The sequence below is a fragment of the Nicotiana tabacum genome, chromosome 19 (genome assembly GCF_000715075.1).
Source record: "Nicotiana tabacum cultivar K326 chromosome 19, ASM71507v2, whole genome shotgun sequence".
Classification (NCBI taxonomy): Eukaryota; Viridiplantae; Streptophyta; class Magnoliopsida; order Solanales; family Solanaceae; genus Nicotiana; species Nicotiana tabacum.
Genome location: NC_134098.1, coordinates 96,779,444 through 96,792,693, shown reverse-complemented (window position 1 = coordinate 96,792,693; position 13,250 = coordinate 96,779,444). Strand labels below are relative to the sequence as shown.

General features: G+C 39.3%; 1 pseudogene; it reads left to right on the top strand.

Annotated features, from left to right (window-relative positions):
- Nucleotides 1-1,021: 1,021 nt before the first annotated feature.
- LOC142173603 (ATP synthase subunit a-like) lies at nt 1,022-5,444 on the top strand (annotated as a pseudogene).
- Nucleotides 5,445-13,250: the final 7,806 nt, after the last annotated feature.

Here is a 13,250-nt window from a genome sequence, read left to right as displayed (position 1 = left end):
GGAGCTTGGGCCCAAGCGGTAGTAGTTTCCTAGTTGGAGTTGGCACACGTAGGCCCGACACCAGAGCTTGGTTGGCGCATTCGGTAAAGCATTCCACTAGCTGGCTCATAGCAAGCAAGAAAGCTCAAAGCCAACAATAAGGTCCGGAGTAGGAGCATTAGGGTAGGCGATAGCCGCTGAATAGTTGAATTTAGCAAGTTGCCAGAAACTGGCACCACCTACCCGAGCAAGAGTTGTGCTCACCAGGTAAATCTGGAGAATGAGAACTTCAACTAAGAAAGAATAAGAATAAGAAGAATTGCTTAAGTAAGGTAGTCGCTTTTTTTTCGGTATACTACTCGGCTCGCAGAGCGAATGAACATAAGTCAAACTGAATATGAGGAGGAAAGTGAGATCGTTGTCCGATCTTTATCGTTGAATCCCCAAATGTGCATCTTCGAGTGTTTCAGACAATACCCAATCTCCCAGTATCAATATTTTAACTTCTCAAGCCAGTACAGGTACAAAAGTGGCTACAACGGAGCAACTTACTCCTGAGATGGATTTACCGATTGAACTAGATTTACCCGCCTTTTTCAACCAAGTGGATTTCCCCATGCTACCAAGTTTTAAGAAGACTAAGGATCCATTCAATGATCTTTTTGATAATATATGTGAATAAATAATATCTATAGTCCAACCATTTCCCGAATTTCAAGGGTTGGATTTGTATTTTTTGGACGAAGTTATTTCATTGTCCTTTTTTTCCATGATGGATGAATATTATTTTTCCATTAAATGCCTCCAAGGCATATACTTAGATTTAATAACCAATGGTGCTTCTTCAGCCTTTTTAACCCTTTTTCTTAATTATTGAATTGAAGTTATATAAAAACAGAACTAACAAAGGGTCTGTTCACGTAGAGGTTATTGTAGTTTTCGTAGTTGCAGGAATTTCTTTCCCACGATTTGGTTGGTGTTCAGTGTACCGCTTGTGACACCTATGCTTTGCATGAACATCTCAGTGTCCAAGATAAAAAGAATGAAGGGAAGAATCGACGTGGTGAGTGTTCTCGAAGAGAAAATCATGATGAAAAAGTGCGAGGAGAATTCTAAACTCGAGATGTTAGAAGGTGCAAAATCAATGGGTGCAGGAGCTGCTACAATTGCTTCAGCGGGAGCTGCTATCGGTATTGGAAACATCCTTAGTTCCTCGATTCATTCCATGGTGCGAAATCCATCATTGGCAAAACAATTATATGGTTATGCCATTTTGGGCTTTACTCTAAACGAAGATATTGCATCGTTTGCCCTAATTATGGCCTTTTTTATCTCATTCATATTCCAAGTCTGTTACTAATCATTTATGGTGGGTGGGTAAGCAGGAGGGGATTCCTGTGGTTAGACTAACTGGTCGAGAAGGTTAGCGAGGTTCCTGCTATGGTGAAGTGAAAGATCTTTCACTATAGTGGGAAGAAGACAGGTGGGAGCGAGCGGAGCGAGACCAAAGCAAGATTTAGTGGTGGGTTGTCTTCGCGGTCCCATTTCATCGACATAGTCAGAAGCTATGGATGTTGTAAACACACAAGTGAAACACTAATGAGTATAGGTTTTGGGGGATGTAATTTCATCTAAACCTAGAAACCCATATCTTTATATATGAAATTACTTGGTCCTTTTTTTTAGCCCTTTTTCGTTTGTGCATCTTTCTCCCATGCTTTCAGTTGGTCAACAACCATCCAAAGTGCTCTATACTTCTTCACTACTCGTACATGCTTGACGGAGTTATACTGTATTGAGGGAATCATTTTGTCTCAATCAATCAAGAATACCTCAACTGGATAAATTCACTTATTTCACACTAGATCTAGCGCAGATCATCACCAGCCCACTTGAAAAAATTGAAATAATCCCATTGATTCCTATGAAAATAGGAAACTTATATTTCTCATTCACAAATCCATCTTTGTTTATGCTACTAACTCTCAGTTTGGTCCTACTTTTGGTTTATTTTGTTACTAAAAAGGGAGGAGGAAACTCTGTACCAAATGCTTGGCAATCCTTGGTAGAGCTTATTTATGATTTCGTGCTGAACCCGGTAAACGAACAAATAGGTGGTATTTCCGAAAATGTTAAACAAAAGTTTTCCCCTCGAATCTCGGTCACTTTTACTTTTTCGTTATTTGTAATCCCCAGGGTATGATACCTTATATCTTCACAGTTACAAGTCATTTTCTCATTACTTTGGGTCCCTCATTTTCTATTTTTATTGGCATTACTATAGTGGGATTTCAAAATATTAGGCTTCATTTTTTAAGCTTCTTATTACCTGTAGGAGTCCCACTGCCATTAGCACCCTTTTTAGTACTCCTTGAGCTAATCCCTTATTGTTTTCGAGCATTAAGCTCAGGAATACATTTATTTGCTAATATGATGGCAGGTCATAGTTCAGTAAATATTTTAAGTGGGTTCGCTTGGACTATGCTATGTATGAATGATCTTTTATATTTCATAGTGGATCTAGGTCCTTTATCTATAGTTCTTGCATTAACCGATCTGGAATTAGGTGTAGCTATATCACAAGATCATGTTTCTACGATCTTAATCTATATTTACTTGAATGATGCTATAAATCTTCATCAAAGTGCTTATTTTTTTTTATAATTGAACAAAAGCGAGTCTGAATGGGTATACTTTGTCGTGGAGCATTCCGAGTATTTGCTTTAGGGATCGTTCCTGCGCATCTCCTTACTTTATAGTAGTTATTGCTCCGGTTTCAGAAGGTATAGCTCTTGCCTTAGCTTTTTCTTTGAAATCGGAGACTGTTCCAATTTCCTACTGAGATAGGCAAGAGGAGGGAGAACTAGACATATCTTGCAAAGGCAAAGATAGGTTAGAATAGATAGCTCACGGGTGGGATTGACGGGATAGATGACTATTGTAGAAAGAGGTAGAACCGAGGGAAGAATTATGGCTATAAAGGTCATCACCCTCTTAGGCACATGGTTCTAAAGATTCAATCTCAAATTTGTACTAACGAGTAGGCAGAAGAAGAACTAGAACTAGAATTCTTCGCCCCTCCCCTTATACCAAGAAGCAAGTTTAGAACATAAGGATAACAGATTCATCTATTATAAGTTATTAGTTTACGGAGCTATCTCAGATATCTTGAGTAAGGAGATGGGACGAGATAGTTAGAGTTCTATTTCTAGGAAGGAAGAGACTATCGGGAAGCTCACTCTCGGCGGGGCTCGAAACAGAAGGTAGAACGTAGTATCTATTATTGGTTTATCTCATCAAGCTATTACAAAAAAGTTCAGCGGAGACAAAGAAAGAAGCCATTTTTACGATATTTTTGCTTCCAGTCCGGAACCATCCTAAACCAAAGAGCGGGGCTAAGCGAAAGGCATGGCGATACAGTGTTCATACTCGAGTTGCTCAAATCCAGTGGGAATATCAGGAATAGTAGGATCTAGTAGGAGCTTGCCTTGGAATGCAGGGAGGGAGCCCGGAGCTATTGAATTATTTCATAACACAAGGAGAAAAATAGGACTCTTTACCAGTATCATAACCTCTCGATGGGAAATGAAACTTAGATCACGATGTGAACCTACTTATGAGTGGAATTTCGTTGATAAGCAAATTCCCCGGGAATACAAACTTTTCTCCAATTGAGATGCTTTCTTAATTTATGGATTCTATGCCAGATTCAGTTAGTGTGAAGTGTGATCCTGGCTCAGAAGGAAAAGCTATATGCTTAACACATAGAGTTCGATATAGGTAAGGATGTGCTCCAAAGTTTTCAATTCCACCTTATCAACCTGAAAAGAGCTAATACAGGCTTAGCCTGCCTTTTATATTATCCTTCTATTCTAGGCGAGGAGGGCAATTTAGAATAAATAGCCCCAGAAAATACTACAAACTAGTCAAAGGACAGTCTGCCTTATTTTTCTCCCGTTTGAGGCCCCTATTTTCTTGGAGATAGCATGGTCTGTGCTAAAACAGCAGATTCGTGAGCAAGAGCGTATTTCACAGTTGATTCAACAACATCCATTTTTTCTGGGGAACTTTCATATTAGTCTATTCTTTCTTTTAATACACTATAAATGTTCTATATTTACTCCTAAATATTAAGGATAATTACATTCTTGAAAGGATCAAGGGCTCCACCCTCTCGCATAAAGTCTTACGCTCTTATCGTCAACCTTCATAGCCTTTTGCTCGTTTGGTCTCGCTATTTCATTCCTGTTCTCTCTTTCAAGCTTCTTTCCATCCTGGGGATTTCTTCTCATTCCGTCTGTTCTGCTAGCTGGTGTCTCCTTCTCTCTTACTTATCTATTCCCATCCATCTTTACCTCTCCTACTCCACTACTTCCCTCCTTTAAGGCGTGATTAATGCGCCTAAAACCTCTCTCTTGAAAAAGAATATTTTTTTAGTGGAGCCTTAGCCCGTGAACCCATAGGAATATGGCCCTTCTTCTTTGCAAAAAAACTTCTGAATTATCATCACATCAGTAGGCGCAGAAAGCAAATCTTGGTATTGACTTATTGAAAATCTCTTTGAGATTTCTTGGACAAATCTTTTTGTGTGAGGCTGATGTTCCCCACCTTTATTACCTTGTTTTTTGGGCTTAAACTTTTGTGACTCATAAGCCCTTCGTATCTAAAGATAGATGGCTAAAGGGCGAGTTTCGCAGTTAACTAAGAAGGCGATCGATTGGCTTGGAGAGGAAAGGAAACCCGAGACTGAAAACAAAAAGGATGTGAATGAATTGAATAAAGAAAGAATATATAGAACCTTGAGCATTTTCTCCTCTCGGAAATACAATGGTTGAGAGTAAAAAAAGGGTATCCACATAGAAGGTTTGCTGGTATACCTGGTAGATGTTTATCTTTTCGACTTCAGCGAAAATGTTCAAAGCACCACTTTCGTCAATTATCTTGATATCGAAAGGGAATAAAACAGGGTCTTACTTACTAAAAATTAAAAAAAAGGAAGTTTCCTGTCTTAGTTTCACTTCATTGAACTGGCAACTACCGCGCAACGTGCCCTTACTTGGTGGGTCGTTAATTAATTAGTTTTAAAAGAGGGATATATTTCGATCTTGCTCTGAGTCGTCAGGCTAGTAAAGCGCTACTTCTAAAATGATCATTAAGGTCATTCGCTCGGTGGCTCTACTATGGATCAAGATATGCTGCCTGCCTATCATGCCAATGGCGCTGCTGGTGGATATGCCAAAGATGTCCTGGCTCCAAACCGGGTACTTGAAATGCTAAAGGTACTTCTTGTGGTCCTGCTCCAACCACTCTTCCTTCTCTACCTATTTCTTCAAAAACTTAAGCTACTTAGACTGATGATGGCAATCTTGAAGGGAGATATCTGGACCTGGAGCAACTCGTCTTGATCTTTATTATATTAGGATGTGAGGAAAGTGAAAGAAGGTAATAATCAAGAAGAGGAATGAAGAATGTTAAAGAAGTCCCTATAAGTACTTCACTTAACCTTTCTATAGTTTTTCTTCCCCTCTTCCCTCAAAGCGTGCTCTTTCATCCATGCCCATGGTTCTTACTTTAATTTTCCCCTCCTCATGTAGGAGCGCATCTTGTTTTCAAAGATGAGTTGTAGATGAGTCGGTTTGATCACCCCACATATCGACAGTTTTTAATGCCTTATCCTAGGCCCATCTAGTTGATCGAGGGATAGACGAGTATAAAGAAGAGATGGAGAATCTTTTATTTGATCTTGATTTGATGTATATGTTACTATGCCTTCGTATAAAGGAGGATTAGGGGTACAGTAGATAAGGGAAGCAACTCACCGATAATAAGAAGAACTCACATTCTCATCCTGACAGATGACCAACCTGTTAAGGCATCTTTCTCAATGACCATCTTCTCCTATTCCAGTTCTTTTCTCTTTCTTTAGGGACAAGTTAATTTTCATTCCCTCGATATGGCTAGGTGTGAAGAAACTTCACGATCCAATGAATTCCCTAAAATCGAATGACACACGGAGAATTGGAATAGGCTGATTGATCCAGGTAGCGACATGCTCCAATCGAAAGGAATCATGCGTACGCTAGAAATATGTATAGGCAAGACTTTCTTTATGATCATATGGATCGCTTTTCGTGACTTTTCTTTTCATAGGAATAGATTTTAGTCTAACCAGCTTTCTAACTTTAGGGGACCAAGAATCAGTCTTTTGATCCTCCTTAATCCTACTCTTGTCTTTTGAATTAAGCTTCTGATTTAGTTCGTGCAGACGCTAAAGGATCAACTGACACTAGATAGGAAAGGTTTTCGATCAAAGCTCTCGAACCTGTTCCATAGTCACTTTAGGATTCGATTTCTGATCCGGTTGATGTTCCGACATCCTGAATCGAGGTGGCTCTAAACTCAGGTTTGCCTACCTCTCTAGTTACATTGAATTAAGGGGGGCTTCGAAGCCTTAATTCAACCTAGAAATCTCGCTAGAAAACTAGCCATATCGATCTAGGTAAGTGGTGACAACAAAAAGGATTTTAAGCTTGAGGGGCGGTGAGCGAGGTAGGATAAAATGTTATTTGAACTAGGGCAGGCTGAGGAGGCCCTATGTACTCTGTCTTTTCATGGGTGGTGGGCGGAGAAAAAAGGCATTCATTAAACCTTTTGGAATTAGAGACGAAGTGTCGTTTAAAGACCTTTTCAAAAACCACTTTGTAGAGGGCGGGTATCACGCTCAATAGAACTAGACTTTGCTATGTCAATAGTCAATAGGAGAGATAAATAAAGAGAACAGCAAGAGGAGACCTTTTTCTTTAGCACGAGTAGCAAAAGACTGAGTTTTCTCATGTTCTCATGCTTCACACAAACCTAGGCTAGGAAGCTTGAAAGCCATATCATACCATATGGATTTAGAAAGTCCGATCAAAAAACAATAAAAAGGATTGGGAAGGCTTGAATGGATGGATTCCAAGGCCAGGGCTCGATCCTGCACAATTCAGACCAGCTAGTATGTGTTTAATTTACTTAATTCACTCACAAGCCTTCACATCGCTGCCCTAGCTTCGTTTTAAGGGCACAACTTAATGAACAACTTACTCTATTGATGTAATATTCATTCATAGTGTCCAGGCGGACCGTTCTGAAGATGAAGGTCCCTAAGAAACCTAGAAAGAACAAAACCAATACAGGAACTACAACTAAGAAAGAATAAGAATAAGAAAAATTGCTTAAGTAAGGTAGTCACTTCTTTTTTTCGGTATGCCACTCCGCGAGCAAGGAGTGCCACGCACGAGTGGAGCAAAAAGAAAGCAAGGGGAAATCTTCTTATTTTTGGGGAGAAATCCTTTTATTGCGTATTGAATATAGATCCATGTCTTTCTTGTTCCACTAGCTAAGACCAAATTCTCACATGTCCCTTTCGTTATTACAACCTTCTATTTTTATGTCAAAAACTAGAAGCTATGCGCAAATTCTCATTGGATCTCGGTTGCTCTTAGCAGAGATGGCTATTCATTTAAGTCTTCGGGTAGCACCACTAGATCTTCAACAAGGTCAAAATTCTCGTATTCCGTATGTACATGTTCTTGCGGCTCAGATGAGTATTCTTGTTTATATCGTTACGACTATAAACATGTTTCTGTTCCTATTAACAAAACATCCCTTTTTCTTCGCTCTTTCGGAACTGGTACAGAAATAGGTGCCTTTTCTACGTTGTTTACCTTAGTTACTGGGGGGTTTCAAGGAAAACCTATGTGGGGCACCTTTTGGGCGTGGGATGCTCGTTTAACCTCTGTATTCATCTTGTTCCTTATTTACCTGGGTGCACTGCATTTTCAAAAGCTTTCTGTCGAACCGGATCCTATTTCAATCCGTGATGGACCGATCGATATACCAATAATCAAGTCTTCAGTCAACTGGTGGAATACATTGCATCAACCTTAGAGCATTAGCCGATCTGGTACCTCAATACACATTCCTATGTCCATTCCAGTCTTGTCTAGCTTTGCTAACTTCCCCTTCTCAACCCGTATCTTGTTCGTTCAGGAAACACGTCTTCCTATTCCATCTTTTCTCGAATCTCCTTTAACGGAAGAAATAGAAGCTCAAGAAGGAATACCAAAACCTATTTCACTCGTTGGTCTTTTTGCATCCATGGTTGAATGGTTAAAGTGCCTAACTCATAATTGTCGAATTCGTAGGTTCAATCCTACTGGATGAACGCCAATGGGACCCTCCAATAAGTCTATTGGAATTGGCTTTGTACCAATGGAATCTCATCATCCATACATAACGAATTTGATGTGGTGTATTCATATCATAATGAACAGTAAGAACTAGCACTCTTATTGAGACTTTAACTCATATGGAAGAAAATAGATTTATAGATGGAATCAAATATGTAGTATTTACAGACAAAAGTATTCGGTTATTGGGGAACAATCAATATACGTCTAATCTCGAATTATGATCAACTAGGACAGAAATAAAGCATTGGGTCGAACTCTTCTTTGGTGTCGAGGTAATAGCTATGAATAGTCATCGACTTCTAGGAAAGAGTAGAAGAATAGGACCTATTATGGGACATACAATGCATTATAGACATATGATCATTACGCTTCAACTGGGTTATTCTATCCCACCTCTTAGAAAGAAAAGAACTTAAATAAAAATAATTAATAGCATGGCGATACATTTACACAAAACTTCTACCCCGAGCACACGCAATAGAACCGTAGACAGTAAAGTGAAATCCAATCCACGAAATAATTTGATCTATGGATAACATCATTGTGGTAAAGGTCGTAATGCCAAAGGAATCATTACCGCAAGGCATAGAGGGGGAGGTCATAAGCGTCTATACCGTACAATCTATTTTTGATGGAATAAAAAAGACATATATGGTAGAATCGTAACCATAGAATACGACCCTAATCAAAATGCATACATTTGTCTCAAACACTTTGGGGATGGTGAGAAGAGATATATTTTACATCCCAGAGGGGCTATAATTGGAGATACCATTGTTTCTGGTACAGAAGTTCCTATAAATATGGGTAATGCCCTACCTTTGAGTGCGGTTTGAACTATTAATTTACATAATTGGAAATAACCAATTAGGTTTATGACGAAACCTAGAAATCGATCACTGATCCAATTTGAATACCTCTGCAGGATAGACCTCAACAGAAAACTGAAGAGTAACGGCAGCAAGTGACTGAGTTCGCTAGTTCCTCATATAAAATTATTGACTCTAGAGATATAGTAATATGGAGAAGACAAAATTGTTTCAAACACCGACAGAACCGGAAGCGCCCCTTCTTTCAAAGAGAGGAATATGGGTTATTCACATTTCATTTGATGGTCAGAGGCGAATTGAAAGTTACGCAGTGGGAATTATAAATATTCCTCGGGGGGAAAATAGAGATGTCTCCTACGTTACCCATAATATGTGAAAGTATCGATGTAATTTCATAGAGTCATTCGGTCTGAATACTACATGAAGAACATAAGCCAGATGACAGAACGGGAAGACCAAGGATGTACAAGATCATAACATGAGTGATTCGGAAGATTTGGATTCATATATATATCCACCCATGTGATACTTCATTCTACGATATATATAAGATCCATCTGTATAGATATCATCATCTACATCCAGGAAGCCGTATGGTTTGGAAGAAGCTTGTACAGTTTGGGAAGGGGTTTTGATTGATCAAAAGAAGAATATACTTCAACTGATATGCCCTTAGGCACATCCATACATAACATAGAAATCACACTTGGAAATGGTGGACAATTAGCTAGAGCAGCAGACGAGATAGGAGTAGAGTCATGTAAAGAGCTAAAACCATTCTCTACATACTAGAACACCAAGTACTTTTGCTTATGAAAGATGAGTAGCTTATTCTATAACAGATTTTCAACCTCCCTTCGGGAAGAGCAATTTTCCCTTGCCTTTAGCCAGTTCCAGTCATGAGATGACTTTTCCCTTACTCTTTTTATTCACAATCTCTCTCTGCTCACCGCTCTTCCTGTGGGTCGAGCCTCCTTTTCAGTCGCCCTCTAAAACTAAGTCGGTTAAGCTCTTTCGGCTCCTAGACCAGCTGTGATCTTTCCTCATGTTGGTTTGCTTACTTAAATTTATGCATCCTTAGAGTCAGTCCCTTTTTTGGAGAAAAATTCCGAGCCGGTAAGCAAGACAAAGCAAGTCAATGTGGGAAAATGCTCTCGATGGCCATAGACCTGAATGGTTGAAGTGTGCAGGATCACTCCTGAAACTTTCTTCCTTTATATAAGGAATCCTCTTGGTTGGTAGAAGCTAGAAGACGGCTGGGCGAACTGCTATTTTGCATAGTGAGAGTAAGATAGACTAGGTGCTTTTACTCAACTCGTAAAGGTTCATTTCTAGTTAGAAGGATAAGGAAGCAAAATTAGAGTCCTTTAATAATATGTCTGTCATTACGTGGGAATATCTCCACTATGGAAAGAAATAAATGAAAGAACAACATTTTCAACACATTTATACAAAAAAGTCTTAATTATTATATTAGCATAAGTAGTAAACATTTTAAATTAGGGTTTTTTCCATACATGCAAACATAATTAATAAAACCAAACAAAGATAGTTAGCAAAGATAGGAGTCTCTCTTCAGTAGGCATCGGAGTAGATCTACACTAAAAAAGACAAAGAACAACCTAAATTAAAACACATTACTTTGCGTCTACAGACACTTATTTAAACTTTCTAAAACTAAAAAGTGTCGACGGACTCTTCTATTCTACTCTCTCTGGGAATCCGAAGCTATGTGGATGACCCCCGCAGTTAGTTCCCTTCATTTCTGAAGGAGGGCCTCCTTCCTCTCTTCCAGACCGTGAATGTGGTTCCGGATCTCTTGCATCATCTTTGCTACGGCCTCAGGGTCGAGAGGAGGCAAATGCTCCCAGAACAGACCCAGCCTTTGCTCTGATTAGAGCTTCTCCTCTTCGACTTGAGAGATTTCTTGCGAAATTACTTGAAGTCTTATAAAAGAATCCATGGCTACACTCAAAGCTTTTTTTTGGCCGGCTTCTAAGTTCCTCTCAGTCTCCCTTTTCCAAATAGAGACTAAAAGAAGCTTTTATTTATAGGAGTTGGAGGCCCTTAACCCTTTCTTATTATTAGTAAGATAGGTTGTCTTGGTTCTGTAACATGGGTCTTTTCAAACCTGACTTTTCATGAATATGGAACCCCATTCACTTATATTTTAGTGCGTTGAATAATTGTCCTTTCCCCGTACGGATTTGAGTACAAAAGGCCCACCCCAAAGAGAGAATAGTGTTTTTTTGCCACGCGTCTTAATCCCGATCACTCTCTCAAGAATAGGAGGAAATAATAGATCGAATCCGTCAGAGAGTACTCCACTACGAGCTACCAAAGCTCGCTCAGTCAATCGTCAATCTCCAGACCATAGCTTACCAATACAACCACGTGTCACCCCGCAGGCTTCATCGTACCCTGCATACTCGTCCCGACCTATTTGTACCCAACTATAATCTCATCCCTTATAAAAGAAAAAAGGGCCCCTTGGCCAATCGTCACTCGACAGCTCGAAAGAGGATCAATACAAAACCATGTGATCTGTACTTTACGTACTTCCCCTTAGGCCTAGGGCTTTGTCGTACGCTGCTTACTTCTCTTTCACTTTCACTGGCTTCTACTTGTCTTAGTTTTACTGGCTTATTTATAAAATGGTATCAGCATTTGAGATGACTCTCCCCAGCCAATCCTCAGTAGTCCGTCCTTTCTTAGAACCACTATATCTTGATTGATCTATTTCTTTCTACCTTTACAGCTCGCTTTGTAAGTTCACTAGTAATACACCAATACAACACTAGCTATAGCAGTAATTAGTACAATGAGTCAGGGGTGGGGTGAATTCAATAATAAACCCCTATTGGCATTCCAACCTTCCTTCTCTTTTCAGGGAGAGCTAATACGGGTATTTTGGTTTATAGGAAATAAAACCTACTATTCCACTATGAGAGAAAGGAGTGAAAAGCTATGTAAAGTAAAAGAGGAAAGGCTCTCTGACACAAAAACATAGTGTACATTATGAGATATCCTATCCTTTATAAAGCTAAAAGCAAGTAAGCATTTCGAGTGTATGGAAGCAAGAAGTGTTAGTATGTATTCCACTAAGAGAACAGTAAGGAAGTGAAAGTCACAATAGTCTTTCTTCTCTTTCCCCCTAGCAAGAGTAAAGCAAGAAGAACTGATCGATCTAATTTCCCTATTCTCTTATTATAGATACTATAGCTAATCTATAGTGTGGACCTTAGATCAGTATGGAGGGCAGACTACCTTCTTACAGAGTGCTCTATCCCTAAAAGAAAATCTATTTTAGCATACTCTCTTTCTTTGGAAATGATATGATACTAAATTTAGATACTAGCTACTAGAAGAGGAATAAAAGCATATAGCTAAAAGGCCTAAGAGAGCCCGAGGCCAGGAAAGCTTCGATCCTTATGAAACAAAGAGGCAACAGAGAAAGAGGCTTAACCACAGAATGAAAGACTTTAGATTCTCTAGCTCGGTAAGAGAGGGGAGGTTCACACGGCTTCTTTGTATAGAGAAATTGATGTAGACAGCCTATTATATTAAGGGAATGGATCAGAGTGCAGCAAGCTCATCTAATATATTCGACTTCGCTTGCTTGCACGACTGACATACTCCTCTTTGCTTTCAAAATAAAATATTTCTTCATAATCTTTCTTTGTGCTCGTAGGCTACAGATCCTACTCCCTAAGAAGAGTCATTAAGAAAGAGGGATCCATTTAAAGGAATTCATGTTGATTGCCTAACTTTGGGTACTTTCAAGGCTCACAATACAATAAGAATCCGAGCGACTAGGAGCAGGCTTGAATACAGAAAGAGATTCGTACTGTTTGCGCTTACTTACCCATTTGCTTATTAACAAAGACAGCCACGTTCGCTTACCCATTCTTTTCCTACCAATGATAGAGGAAGGCTTACCTCAAACCTGAACCCCCTATGATTGCTTCCACTTGAAGAGACTGACTTGCGCCCATAAGTACTAGACTTTGATAAAGGAATGGGGAGGCATAGATGTTTAATACCGGCATCGTAATCGTAAAAAGATAATCAAAACCTGCTACTTGAAAGCACCTATTAAAGAAGAGGGACTTGATTAAAAGACTCATACAAAACTTATTCCAGACCTTATTCCTTCGCATGCTTCTAAGGCTCGAACTCGTCACTAAGTATGAGATCTCTAATGTCA